This window comes from Haematobia irritans, chromosome 1 (genome assembly GCF_050003625.1).
Source record: "Haematobia irritans isolate KBUSLIRL chromosome 1, ASM5000362v1, whole genome shotgun sequence".
Lineage (NCBI taxonomy): Eukaryota > Metazoa > Arthropoda > Insecta > Diptera > Muscidae > Haematobia > Haematobia irritans.
Window position 1 is genome coordinate 26061760 of NC_134397.1, and position 15776 is coordinate 26077535.

A 15776-nucleotide genomic window follows, 5' to 3' on the forward strand; every position below is an offset into this window, starting at 1 on the left:
TTTTTGAGCGAAAAAGTACTTTTCAATAAATTTCAACAAAAATTCCATTGGAAAATTATTGTCAGCTCCTTTAGACTGAACTTAAAGAAAATAAAATTTAGTTTGTTCTCCTCAATTTTAATTTAATTTTTGGATGTATATCCGCTTACAAAGACTACCGTAGTATATTAAATCACTGTTGCCACAGTTGGTAGAATTCATGGTACTTCATAAATTTTCTGTAGATAAATGAAAATAAAATTTTGACAAAATTTTCTATAGAAATAAATTGTTGACCAAATTTTCATCAGTAATAAAAAATTGACAGAATTTTATATAGTACTTCATAAATTTTCTGTAGATACATAAAAATAAATTATTGACAAAATTTTCTATAGATATAAAATTTTCACAAATTGTCTATAGAAATTTTGACAAAATTTCCTACCGAAATAAAACTTTGACAAAATTTTCTATAGAAATAAAATTTTGTCAACATTTTCTATAGAAATAATATTTTGACAACATTTTCTAAAGAAATAAAATTATTGGTGAAATTTTCTATAGAAATAATATTTTGACAAAATTTTCTATAGATATAAATTTTTGACAAAATTTCCTACCGAAATAAAATTTTGACTAAATTTCATACCAAAATAATTTTTTTACAAAATTTTCTATAGATATAAAATTTTGACAAAATTTTCTATAGAAATAAAATTTTGACAAAATTTTCTATAGAAATAAAATTTTTACAACATTTTCTATAGAAATAAAATTTTTACAACATTTTCTATAGAAATAAAATGTTGAAAAATTTTTCTATAGAAATAAAATGTTGACAAAAAATAAAATAACATTTTGACAAAATTTTCCAAAAGAAAAAAAGTTCTTCCCGCATGAACTTGTCTGTTTTGCCAAAATTGTGAAAGAATATTATCAAATAAGTTTGTTAAAGGCTTTCTCAAAATATTAAAATATTTTGCCAAAACTATTGTACCATAAATCTGATATCGGATCATACATACATTTAAATATCACTCGATTTGGACAGACTTTGATAGACTTTTACAAAATCTATAGACTCAAAATTTAAGTTGGCTAATGCACTAGGGTGGAACACAATTTTAGTAAAAAATATGGGAAACATTTAAATCTGAAGCAATTTTAAGGAAACTTCGCAAAATTTTATTTATGATTTATCGCTCGATATATATGTATTAGAAGTTTAGGAAAATTAGAGTCATTTTTACAACTTTTCGACTAAACAGTGGCGATTTAACAAGGAAAATGTTGGTATTTTGACAATTTTTGTCGAAATCAGAAAAACATATATATGGGAGCTATATCTAAATCTGAACCGATTTCAATCAAATTTGGCACACATGACTATATTACTAATTGTACTCCTAGTGCAAAATTTCAACCAAATTGGGCCAAAACTCTGGCTTCTGGGGCCATATAAGTCCATATCGGGCGAAAAATATATATGGAAGCTATATCTAAATCTGAACCGATTTCAATCAAATTTGGCACACATGACTATACTACCAATTGTACTCCTTGTGCAAAATTTCAAGCTAATCGGGATAAAACTCTGGCTTCTGGGTCCATATAAGTGCATATCGGGCGAAAGATATATATGGGAGCTATATCTAAATCTGAATCGATTTCAACCAAATTTGGCACGCATAGCTACAATGCTAAATCTACTCCCTGTGCAAAATTTCAACCAAATTGGGCCAAAACTCTGGCTTTTAGGACCATATTAGTCCATATCGGGCGAAAGATATATATGGGAGCTATATCTAAATCTGAATCGATTTCAACCAAATTTGGCACACTTGACTATACGACTAAGTGTTATGTTTGTACAAAATTTCAAGCAAATCGGTATAAAACTCTGGCTGCTGGGTCCATGTTAGTGCATATCGGGCGAAAGATATATATGGGACCTATATCTAAATATGAACCGATTTCTTCCAAAATCAATAGGGTTCTATTCTGACCCAAATTAGGAACATGTGCCAAATTTGAAGGCGATTGGACTTAAATTGCGATCTAGACTTTGATCACAAAAATGTGTTCACAGACAGACGGACGGACAGACGGACATGGTTATATCGACTCAGGGACCCACCCAGAGCATTATTGCCAAAGACACCATGTGTCTATCTCGTCTCCTTTTGGGTTTTACAAACATATGCACTAACTTATAATACCCTGTTCCACAGTGTGACGCAGGGTATAAAAATATAGGGCTTTACATTGGTGCATTACATATCAGCCACCCTGTAATCATTGCTTCAATATCACATACCCGCAGCTTAGAAAAAATAGGCTTTGTTACAAAGAAAATTCCATTATCAATGAGCAAAGGATATGCTAGGTTAGGTTAGGTGGCAGCCCGATGTATCAGGCTCACTTAGACTATTCAGTTCACTGTAATACCACAGTGGTGAACTTCTCTCTTATCACTGAGTGTTGCCCGATTCTATGTTAAGCTCAATGACAAGGGACCTCCTTTTTATAGCCGAGTCCGAACGACGTTGCACATTGCAGTAAAACCACTTAGAGAAGCTTTGAAGCACTCAGAAATATCATTGAGCTTAACATAGAATCGGGCAGCACTCAGTGATAAGAAAGGATATGATATGACGAACAATTTCGATTGAAACAATGAAAATGTCCGTTAATAATAAGAATGTCTCGTTATTTAATAAAAAAAAACTTTTACGTCCAATCTTCTATGATCGTAGTCATAAGGAAAAACATCTGTGATTTTTACAATTTAAAATTAATTTTAAAAAATATGACAAAGTACTAAATATTTCAATAAAAAATTCATCCCAGAAGAAGTTGGAAATCACCAACGAAACGTCGGATGTAAATAGAGCTCGAATGAGCTCTATCGATCGACTGAAATGGAGTCAAACAGCTGAATTTATAACCAAAAAGCAGCTGTTTCTATGCATTTCAGTCAATCGATAGAGCTCGTTCGACATACAGAAACAGGCAGAAAGTCTTTTTATTTGCATATTGAGAGACCTTGAAAGCCCATTTTAGAACGGATCTAAAAATAACCAAAAAGAAGGGTCGTACAAAAAAATTGTACAACAAAAAAACTTTACATTACCGAAAAGTTTCATTGTAATATTTATAAAATTGCTTCGTTGGTTAAGTTTTAACGACAACTCTGCGTTAATGTTGCCAAGATTCTTTTACCTTTATATTTGGCCTTTATTATCTATGACATGACATCAAATTTCAAACAATTCAAGCCAAAAACCTTACTGTGCACTGCAGTTAAAAATTTTTATTATTATTTTATAATGACTATAATTATCATTATCAAGTATTCTTCAGGTATTTCAATTTGTCTTGCCGTCGTAAGTGACATTACAAAACGCCATCATCATCCATTCGATTCCCAAAAAGATTACGTCACAAATTAATTGGCAAAATCTTGCATTAAAAATTTCTCCAGAAAATTTCCTTCTATAGACCCGCACATATATAGTAGAGCCTGTAGCTACCACATGAGCAATCAAATTATTTCCAATCAATTTAATTTCTGATATTTTATCATATTGAATAATTTCCAATGAAATGTAAATCATTGTGTATTATGAATTTTCTAAGTTGGTATTTCAAATTTCAACTTCTCAGAAGAGTTTACAAATTCTCTATTATGTAAGATACTGTAATCGCATCGTTATATGATATTTGTTTGAAGGACTTAACTCGAGATATTCGTATTGCCTTTCGAGTAAGGTATTTCATACAATTGCGTTTCAAAATAATTCGAAGGAGGCAGTCAGTAACACGACGTCATCTATTACGTGTATGAAAATAATGTGTGGGATTCAAGTGGTATTACAGCTACAAATAGAAATGGCGAAGTGACTTAAAGGGAGATGAGAGCAATTTATATAAAAATTGTGATATTTTAATTTTCCCTACATCCATTTGACTATAGAAATCACAGAGATTTGCGAATGATAATATCAATACGAGGTTTTGTATAATTATTTCTCATACCTTTTAATGTTTTTTTTTTTTTAATAAATGCAAAATCTAAAAAATACCAAATATACATCGAAAAAAATCTTTTTCGTCTTCAGACGCCAAAATTGTATTAATTGGAAATTCTTTAATCATAGAATTTATAGTATCAATCACCGACGTCACATAAAAACTTAAATGCTCCAATAAAAAGAAGTATATACGGCCGTAAGTTCGGCCAGGCCGAATCTTATGTGCCCTCCACCATGGATTGCGTAGAAACTTCTACGAAAGACTGTCATCCACAAATTTCAACTCACTCGGATGAAATTTGCTCCTCCAAGAGGCTGCAAAACCAAATCTCGGGATCGGTTTATATGGGAGCTATAAATGATTATGGACTGATATGTACCACTTTTGGCATGGTTGTTGAATATCATATACTACCACCACGTACCAAATTTCAACCAGATCGGATGAATTTTGTTTCTCCAAAAGGCACCGGAGATCAAATCTGGCGATCGGTTTATATGGGAGCTATATATAATTATGGACTAATAGGAACCAATTCCTGCATGGTTGTTGGATACCATATACTAACATCAAGTACCAAATTTCAACCGAATGAGAAGAATTTTGCTCTTCCAAGGTGCTCCGGAGATCAAATCTGGGGATCGGTTTATATGGGCATATATATAATTATGGACCGATATCGACCAATTTTTGCTTCGGTGTTTGAGGCCATATATTAACATCACGTACCAAATTTCAACTTAATCAGATGAATTTTGGTCTTCCAAGAGGCTCCGGAGGTCAAATCTGGTGATCGGGGGCTATATATAATTATGGACCGATATGGACCAATTTTCGCATGGTTATTAGAGACCATATACTAACATCATGTACCAAATTTCAGCCGGATCGGATGAAATTTGTTTCTCTTAGAGACTCTGCAAGCCAAATCGGGGGATCGGTTTATATGGGGCATATATATAATTATGGACCGATGTGAACCAATTTTTGCATGGTTATTAGAGACCATATACTTACACCATGTACCAAATTTCAGCCGGATCGGATGAAATTTGCTTCTCTTAGAGGCCTCGCAAGCCAAATTTGGGGGTCCGTTTATATGGGAGCTATACGTAAAAGTGGAAAATAACAACTACTTGTGCCCAGTTTCAAGTCGATAGCTTGTTTCGTTCGGAAGTTAGCGTGATTTCAACAGACGGACGGACGGACGGACATGCTCAGATCGACTCAAACTTTCACCACGACCCAGAATATATATACTTTATGGGGTCTTAGATCAATATTTCGATGTGTTGCAAACGGAATGACAAAGTTAATATACCCCCCCATCCTATGGTGGAGGGTATAAAAATTAATACCATAAAATTTATTTGATGCAATTATTGGTTGACTTTTAGTTTGATTAACAAAAATTATAAAACCGTTAAACTTTTTAAAATTCAATTAAAATTTTAATTGAAAAAATATTGGTGAAATTTCCGAAAAATTTTCGGAAATCGGCTTGAATTCTGATGAGCAATCGAAGGGGAAATTTTTCAGCTGACCTCTTTGGCAAATAAATCCAATCAGTTTTGTTTGTTCACAAGCTGTCCACTTTGGAATAGCTTCTCATCGAAAAAAAAAGTATATGCAGCAGTAAGTTCGGCCGGGCCGAATCTTAAATACCCACCACCATGAATCAAATATTAGGTTTTCCTTTGAAATTGCAGGGGGGGTTTCAGGACAGATCAATCAGAGCAGTTCAACCAGTACACTTCCCGAAGATAAATTTAAAGATTTTACCTATGAAGACTATGTAAGATTCTGGATTTATAAGAAACATTTTTGTTTGAGTTTTAGAGGAATCATTAACATCTTGTGTGCAAGAAAATTATAAAATAACGTCTTGACTTGAAATCTTAAATCTGTAGATTTTCACCCGAGCAGTAAAATCTGGAAATTTTACATTGAGTTTCAAACAAATTTCATGATCGGTGCGCCTTCTATACCCTCAAACAGTGAAATCGGTCTATATGGAGGCATTACCAAATGGACCGATAAAAACTTAATCCGATACACGTTTTTGTGAGCCTAAAATACCAGAATATTTACAATTTCAGGCAAATCGGATAAAAACTACGGTTTCTAGAAACCCAATGAGTTAAATCGGGAAATCGTTCTTATGGACCGATACTCACAGTTTTCGGCACACCTCTTTATGGGCAGAAAATACCTATATATTTCCAATAGCAGGCAAATTGGATAAAAACTTCGGTTTCTAGAAGCCCAAGAAGTAAAATCGTGAAATCGGTCTATATGGGGGCTATACCAAAACATGGGCCGATACTCACCGTTTTCGGTACACCTCTTTACGGTCCTCAAATACTTCTAGATTTCCAATTTCAGACAAATTGGATAAAAACTACGGTTTCTATAAGCCCAAGAACCCAAATCGGGAGGTTGGTTTATATGGGGACCATACTAAAATATGGACCGATGCTCACTATTTTTGGCACACCTCTTTACGGTTCTAAAATATCTCTAGATTTCCAATTTCTGGTAAATTGAATAAAAACTGCGGATTCTAGAAGCCCAAGAAGTAAAATCGGGAGATCGGTCTATATGGGGGCTATACCAAAACATGGGCCGATACTCACAATTTTGGCACACCTCTTTTTGGCCATAAAATTCCTCTAGATTTCAAATTTCAGGCAAATTGGATAAAAACTACGATTTCTATAAGCTCAAGACCCCAAATCCGGAAGTTGGTTTATATGGGGACTATATCAAAACCTGGACCGATATAGCCCATCTTTGAACTTGACCTACCTGCAGACAAAAGACGAGTTTGTGCAAAATTGCAGCACGATTGCTTCATTATTGAAGACTGTAGCGTGATTACAACAGACAGACAGCCAGACAGACATATCGACTTCCGACTATATAAAGTATATATATATTCTTGATCAGGGAGAAATTCTACGACGATATAAGCATGTCCGTCTGTCTGCCAGTCTGTTGTAATCATCCTACAGCCTTCAGTAATTGCGCTATCGTCCTGAAATTTGGCAGATTCGTTTTTTGGTAGCAGGCAGGTCAAGTTCGAAGATGGGCTATATCGGTCCAAGTTTTGATATAGTCCCCACATAAACCGATTTCTCGATTTGGGGTTTTGGGCTTATAAAAAACGTAGTTTTTGTCCAATTAGCCTGAAATCTAGAGGTACTTGAGGACCATAAAGAGGTGTGCCGAAAATGGTGCCAATCGGACGTCTAGAAACTGTATTTTCTATCCGATTTGCCTGAAATTGAAAATCTAGAGCTATTTTAGGACCATAAAGAGGTGTGTCGAAAATGGTCCGTATCGGTCCATGTTTTGGTATAGTCGCCATATAGACCGATCTACTGATTTTTATTCTTTGGCTTCTATAAAGTGTATTTATTACCCGATTTGCCTGAAATTGGAAATCTAGAGGTATTTTGGGACCCCAAATATGTGTGCCGAAATTAAGGTCCATTTTTTGGTATAACCCCCATATAGACCGATCTCTCTGTTTTACTTCTTGGGCGTCTAGAGACTATATTTTCTAGTCGATTTGCTTGAAATTGAAAATCTACAGGTATTTTAAGATCACAAATAGGTGTGTCGCAAATGGTGCCTATTGGTCCATATTTTGGTATAGCCCCCATATAGACCGATCTACCGACTTTATTTCTTGGGCTTCTAGAATCCGTAGTTTTTATCCAAATTGCCGGAAATTAGAAATATAGACGTATCTTGGGACCATAAAGAGATGTGTTGAAAATGGTCCGTATCGGTCCATGTTTTGGTATAGTCCCTATATAGACTGATCTCTCGATTTTACTTCTTGGGCTTCTAGAATTCGTAGTTTTCACCTATTTGTCTGAAAGTGGAATTCTAGAGGTATTTGAGGAACATTAAGAGGTGGTGAGTATTGGTCCATGTTTTGGTATAGGCCCCATATAGACCTAACTCCCGAATTTATTTCTAGGACTTCAAATCAAGGCGTTATTTCATCATATACACGACATGTTTATGATTTCTCTAAAACGCAAACAAAATTGGTTCTCATAAATCCAGAATCTGAGCTGGTCTTCATAGGTAGAATTTTTGTTTGAAGGTGAGCTCTTGCACAACAGAATACAAAATGCTTTTGCAAGCTTGTAAACAATAAAATTAACTATCACTGGAATAAATCTGTAAGCTGTCAGTTTAGAAATGATAATAACCAGAAGTTGCTTGCAATGCACATCAACCACCTTGCAATACATATCAACCGATCTGTAAATCTGTAGTAGCTCGTAGGACATACATATTTTCCCTTGGAGTACAATCAATATCAGCAAAGTCACATCCTTTACATATTTGTTTTATCCGTTTGTGATATTCAATACTTTCTATAAAATTGCTATCCTTTGTAACCTTAAATCATTGACATGCCACAGCAGGCTATAAATAATATAACGTCTACAATTTTTCCGCTTTATTTTTCACCCTAAGTTCGTCGTGTTTTTGGGTATTTTACCATTGCAGTATCCGTTTCCGTTTTCTTTTCCAATGTGGGGGAGGAGTTAAAGTTATTGAAAAGGGTAAATACATTCACTTGGTTTCCTTTGGTATTCGTGAAAACTTTGTAATCTAATGATGATTATAAATAAAATAACAAGAAATTTTATAATTTATGGGAATACATATCACAGTCACCTTATGTAGGACAATTTATAGCAAAAATAGAAATTCAATATTTCTAAGATTTCGCAGAGGAAAATACAAAATGTATTTATATAAATCCAACAAAAGAGGAGAACAGCATATTTTGCATTATTTTTGGTAACCTGTAAAATACGGCTCAACTTTATATACAGTGAAAAAAATGTTTATTAACGCAGCAATTTAATGGCTATTTAGAGAATTTATAAGTTTGACATTTGACAAGTAGAAACCAATTCATTACTAAAAAATTAACGATAAATAATAAATCCAGCGGATAATTATTTTGCATAGCTTTAGAAGTTCATTTGTATGAAGAAATAATTTGAATTATTTAATTTCTATTTTTTGTATTTTCTTATTATTTGATTTTTACAATTTTAGGCCAAAGCTTTTTTACTAATTTTATTATGATTATATATTTATGTTATCCATAGATTTTATTTTTCTGTACATACTTTTCGATGACATTCAAGCAAAAAAATAATTTTCTTAATTTCTAAACCTTTTTAATTGTATATATCGATCGACTCGGAATTACCTCCTGAGTCGATCTAGTTTTTTGCAAGGTTCCGTTCGCAATTATTAACCGAATTTGATGATTTTGTTGCATTAACTAAACCTCCAAAATATTATTATTTATTAACCGATCTTAACCAAATTCAAATTTTGATATATTTACCGATCAGATTTCGCAATTATTAACCGAATTTGATGATTTTATTGCATTAACTAAACCTGCAAAATATTATTATTTATTAACCGATCTTACCCAAATTTTAAATTTTGATATATTTACCGATCAGATATAGATATATTGTGCGATTATCACAAATTTGACTATATTATCAACACTAATTGAGCGGTTTCATCCTTTTTTATATCCTGCGTCACATTGTGGATATTATAAATTAGTGCATATGTTTACAACACCACCAAGGAGACAGTATATGTAGCTTTGGCAATAATGCTCAGAACCGGCTCCTGATCACGATTGCCACTCAAGCCAAAAATAATCTACCAAAATTTTAAAAAAATTTCACCATACATCTACCAAATCAAAAAGTCTTATTTTGAGACTGTTAATCAAATTTTTGTGGTTAGTATAAGAAAATGTTGTTTTAGAGAAAATATTGTCAAAATTTTATATCTATAGAAAATTTTGTAAAAAAAATTATTTCTATAGAAAATTTCGTAAAAATTTTATTTCTATAGAAAATTTTGTAAAAATTTTATATATATAGAAAATTTTGTCAAAATTTTATTTCTATAGGAAATTGTGTCAAAATTTTATTTCTATAGGAAATTTTGTCAACATTTTATTTCTATAGAAAATTTTGTAAAAATTTTATTTATATAGGAAATTCTGTCAAAATTTTATTTCTATAGGAAATTTTGTCAAAATTTTATTTCTATAGAAAATTTTGTCAAAATTTTCTTGCTATAGAAAATTTTGTCAAAATTTTATTTCTATAGGAAATTTTATCAAAATTTTATTTCTATAGATAAATTTGACAAGATTTTATTTCTATAGATAAATTTGACAAGATTTTATTTCTATAGAATGAAAGAAAGAAAAGGAAGCACGCTCAAAATAAAACCTAGCCAACTTCACTCAAATCGATGATTTGATGGTGGCAAAGGAAATGTGAGATGTTTGTATGAATTTATTTCGGCATAAGCCGGCTATCAATGTAAAACCTTTTTTCAGGAGGTTCAAGTGTGGTTTATTGTTGGGTTTAATGAACTGCCTGAATTTATTCTGATAATTGGTTGATAGTTTTGCTGCAAGTAGAGGATGCTGATGAGGAATGTCGTAATTCCGAAACGTGCGTCCATCCAACCATCTTGCAGTCTATAGGTCTTTGCCCAAATAAATTTGACAAACATTCTTTTCCTCTGTTGGTTAAGCTACACTTGTAGTTTAGTAATGTATGGTTTTAAGCTGAAATCAAAAAAACAACAACAATGATTAAAGAACAAAAACCAACAATAACAAAACAAAACGAATGAACAAATTGTATTTCTATAGAAAATTTTGTAAAATTTTTTATTTCTATAGAAAATTTTATCAAAATTTTTATTTCGATAGAAAGTTTTTTCAAAACTATGTTTAGATAGAAAAATTTGTCAAAATTTTATTTCTATAGAAAATTTTGTCAACATTTTATTTCTATAGAAAATTTTGTCAAAATTTTATTTCTATAGAAAATTTTGTACAAATTTTATTTCTATAGAAAATTTTGTCAAAATTTTATTTCGATAGAAGATTTTATCAAAATTTTATTTCTGTAGAAAATTCCATAAAAAATTTTATTTTTTAGAAAGTTTTGTAAAAATTTTATATTTTTATTTCTATAGAAAATTTTATGAAAATTTTTATTTTGATAGAAAATTTTTCGGAACTGTGTTTAGATAGAAAATTTTGTCAAATTTTTATTTCTATAAAAAATTTTGTCAAAATTTAACTTCTGTAGAAAATTTTGTCAAATTTTTTTTCTATAGAAAATTTTGTCAAAATTTGACTTCTGTAGAAAATTCTGTCAAAATTTTATTTCTATAGAAAATTTTGTCAAAATTTAACTTCTGTAGAAAATTCTGTCAAAATTTTATTTCTATAGAAAATTTTGTCAAAATTTTACTTCTATAGAAAATTTTGTCAAAATTTTATTTATATAGAAAATTCTGTCAAAATTTTACTTCTATAGAAAATTTTGTCAAAATTTTATTTATATAGAAAATTCTGTCAAAATTTTATTTCTATAGAAAATTTTGTAAAAATTTTATTTCTATAGAAAATTTTGTCAAAATTTTATTACTATAGAAAATTCTGTCAAAATTTAACTTCTATAGAAAATTTTGTCAAATTTTTATTTCTATAGAAATTTTTTTCAAAATTTTATTTCTATAGAAAATTTTGTCAAAATTTAACTTCTGTAGAAAATTCTGTCAAAATTTTATTTCTATAGAAAATTTTGTCAAAATTTAACTTCTGTAGAAAATTCTGTCAAAATTTTATTTCTATAGAAAATTTTGTCAAAATTTTACTTCTATAGAAAATTTTGTCAAAATTTTATTTATATAGAAAATTGTGTCAAAATTTTATTTCTATAGAAAATTTTGTAAAAATTTTATTTCTATAGAAAATTTTGTCAAAATTTTATTACTATAGAAAATTCTGTCAACATTTAACTTCTATAGAAAATTTTGTCAAAATTTTATTTCTATAGAAAATTTTGTCAAAATTTAACTTCTGTAGAAAATTCTGTCAAAATTTTATTTCTATAGAAAATTTTGTCAAAATTTTACTTCTATAGAAAATTTTGTAAAAATTTTATTTATATAGAAAATTGTGTCAAAATTTTATTTCTATAGAAAATTTTGTAAAAATTTTATTTCTATAGAAAATTTTGTAAAAATTTTATTTCTATAGAAAATTTTGTCAAAATTTTATTACTATAGAAAATTCTGTCAAAATTTAACTTCTATAGAAATATTTGTCAAATTTTTATTTCTATAGAAAATTTTTTCAAAATTTTATTTCTATAGAAAATTTTGTCAAAATTTAACTTCTGTAGAAAATTCTGTCAAAATTTTATTTCTATAGAAAATTTTGTCAAAATTTAACTTCTGTAGAAAATTCTGTCAAAATTTTATTTCTATAGAAAATTTTGTCAAAATTTTACTTCTATAGAAAATTTTGTCAAAATTTTATTTATATAGAAAATTGTGTCAAAATTTTATTTCTATAGAAAATTTTGTAAAAATTTTATTTCTATAGAAAATTTTGTTAAAATTTTATTACTATAGAAAATTCTGTCAAATTTTAACTTCTATAGAAAATTTTGTCAAAATTTTACTTTTACAGAAAATTTTGTCAAAATTTTATTTCTATAGAAAATTTTATCGAAATTTTATCAAAATTTTATTTTTTTTAGAATGTTTTGAAAAATGTTATCTCTATAGAAAATTTTATCAAACTTTTATTTCTATAGAAAGTTTTATAAAAATTTTAATTTTATAGAAAATTTTATCAAATTTTTATTTCTATAGAAAATTTTAGTTCTTTAGAAAATTTTATCAAAGTTTTTGTTTCTACATCAAATTTTATTTCTATAGAAAATTTTGTCAAAATTTTATTTCGATAGAAGATTTTATCAAAATTTTATTTCTGTAGAAAATTTCATAAAAATTTTATTTTTTAGAATGTTTTGTAAAAATTGTATCTCTATAGAAAATGTTATTTCTATAGAAAATATTGTCAAAATTTTATTTCTACAGAAAAATTTATGAAAATTTTTATTTCCATAGAAATTTTTATCAAAATTTTTATTTTTATAGAATATTTTGTCAAGATTTTATTCCGATAGAAAATTTTTTCAAACTTGTGTTGAGATAGAAAATTTTGTCAAAATTTTTTTTCTTTACAATATTTTATCACAATTTTATTTCCATAGAAACATTTTGTAAAAATGTTATTTCTATAGAAAAAATTTGTAAAAATTTTATTTCTATAGAAAAATTTTGTAAAACTTTTATTTCTATAGAATATGTTGTCAAAATTTTATTTCTATAGAAAATTTTAACTCTTAATTGGGGAGGAAGATTTTGCAAAATCTACCAAAATATCAAAGGTGGGGTCACAGTTTCAGTCCAATCTACACGCAGAGAAGCAACATGATCACCTCAAACATGTTTCAAGAGCAAAATGTTATTTTTAGACGGTGAACATTGAACATTTTTGTCGCAAAAATGTTGTTTTCTCATTAATCATATACATGGTTGCCGAGAAAATTAGATGGTTGCGACAAACATGTTGCATGTTCCACGTCCAAAAATAACATTTTGCTCTTGAAACATGTTTGAGGTGATCATATCCCTTCTCTGGTTGTACTTCAAAGTTGGCACAACTATTTGTTTTGGATCAGAATAAAACCCCCCAATAAATACAAACGTTTGAAAAATGCTAAATTTCAACAATTTTTCAAACATTTTTTCAAAGGATTAGGGTAATATTCAAGTTGAGAAATTGTTGAGAAAATCGCGTTCTCAACAAAAAACAGATATTACCCTCAACAGTGAAATTCAACACATTAGCAATAATATCTCAAGTGTTCTCCTCAAATTGAAATACATCGCTACTCAATACTTTGTCAAACAATTTTCGATGCGAGTCAAATTCAAAATTAACATCGTTGCAAATACTTTTCAACCTAAATTTGTATGAATGATATCCCCACTTCAAATTGAAAATCAAAGCCAAAATTCTATGAATTTTGTATAATTTATTCATTTTCATCAAAATAAAATATATAATAATACACTACACTGCATAATACACTACAATGCCAATTGATAAATAATAGTCTTATTAAACATATCAACAAATAAGAACAAAAAAAAAAAACAAAACAAACAACAAAACTTTAAGTATCTTCAACATTATTAGTAAACACTTTTGCATTGATAATTCGATTTCCTTCCTTTTGGTGTCATAAAACAGCATTAAAATTTATTAACATGCGGGCAATTTGAAATTAGGAACGTACTGGACCGCGTGTTAGAATTGATTTCCAGCAGAAGGAATTCACAAAATATCCATTTTAAACTGATAATAGCATATGAATTAAACTGACGAAGTGATGCACATTTTCATCCAGAAGTTGTTGATTTCAACAATTTGTTGTTTTTAACAATTTTAATTGGTTGCACTTGTAACGTTTCTGGAAACTTTTTCTTGTCGATAAGCCACTCATTTTTCATTGGTCAGCTTCTTATTGTTTGCAAGGATGTAGCATCCAAAGATTTTAGTTTTCTGGAAAGAGATTTAAATTTAGTGACTTCTTTAAAGTGTTGATTTAATTTTTCATATTGACGTACCAATTATTATAAACTATTTGAAGCAGTTCCAGTTAATTGTCCACCATTTTTTCATTGGTCAGCTTTTTAATGTTTTCAAGAACGTACAATCCATAATTTTAGTTTTCTGCAAAGAGATATACATTTAGTGACTTCCTTAAAGTTTTATTTCATTTTTTTATTTTCACTTACCTATTTTTATAAACTATTTGGTTATTTGCTTAAATTTTCCATTTTTTTATTTCTTGCAATTGACCACGAACTTCGTTGCACAAATAAGTATTGAAAACCACATGGTTTTTTCGTTGCATTTTAGGGTAGTGTTTTGTCAAAGTTTTCTCATATTATCTTCAACACCTTTTCAAAGATTTCGTCAACAGTTTGGCAAATTGGAAGTAATTCGCAAACAATTTGAAGATGTATTGAAGATGAGCTATTTCAAGTCAAGTTGAATTTATGTTGAAAATTATATTTACACTCAAACTGAAAAGTTGTTGCATTTGAAAAACGCTCATCCTGTGTTTATTGGGCCAATTTTGGAAGAAATTGGATCAGATATATATATAGCTGCCATATGTACTTATATGACCCCAAAGGCCAGACTTTCAACCTGATTTGCTTTAAGATTTGCACAAGGAGTACAACTGATAGTATAGTAATGTGTGCCAAATTTGGTTGAAATCGGTTCAGATTTATATATAGCTCCCATATGTATCCTTTGCACGATTTAAACTCATATGACCACAGAAACCAAACTTTTACTCCGGTTTACGTGAAAACTTTTCACAGGGAGTAGAATTAACATATTCATGCCAAGTTTGGTTTAAAGTGGTTCAGATTTATATATAGCGCCCATGCATTGATCATCTAAGATGACCATCTCCCATATATATCTTTCGCACGATTTACTCTTATATGACCAGAGAATGAAGCCGCCGAGTCGCGCCGCAGATTTTAGCCGCCGCCGACCAGTTTTTGCAAGTCGACGCCGCCGCCGAATATATCGACTCATCTCGACTCAAATTTAGCCGCCAAGTAATCAAACATATTGATTTAAATCAGAAAAATGTATTAGTAATTGTTGTAGTTTTTGCCAAAATATTGAACCTTCCACTTACAATAAATCAGTATCAAGTAGCTATAGTAATTTTTTAGAAATTTTGTTCAGAAAATTTGAATCAAATGTAAAT

At 29.7% G+C, this 15776-nt stretch overlaps 1 long non-coding RNA gene across 1 annotated transcript; it reads right to left on the reverse strand.

Moving 5' to 3' along the window:
• Positions 1-14167: 14167 nt before the first annotated feature.
• On the reverse strand, positions 14168-15108 carry LOC142237919 (uncharacterized). The gene is made up of 3 exons (XR_012722592.1): positions 14779-15108; positions 14608-14713; positions 14168-14542 (listed from the first exon to the last, which is right to left on the reverse strand). It is a non-coding gene; the product is annotated as an uncharacterized LOC142237919 (long non-coding RNA).
• Between the last annotated feature and the right edge of the window lie 668 nt (positions 15109-15776).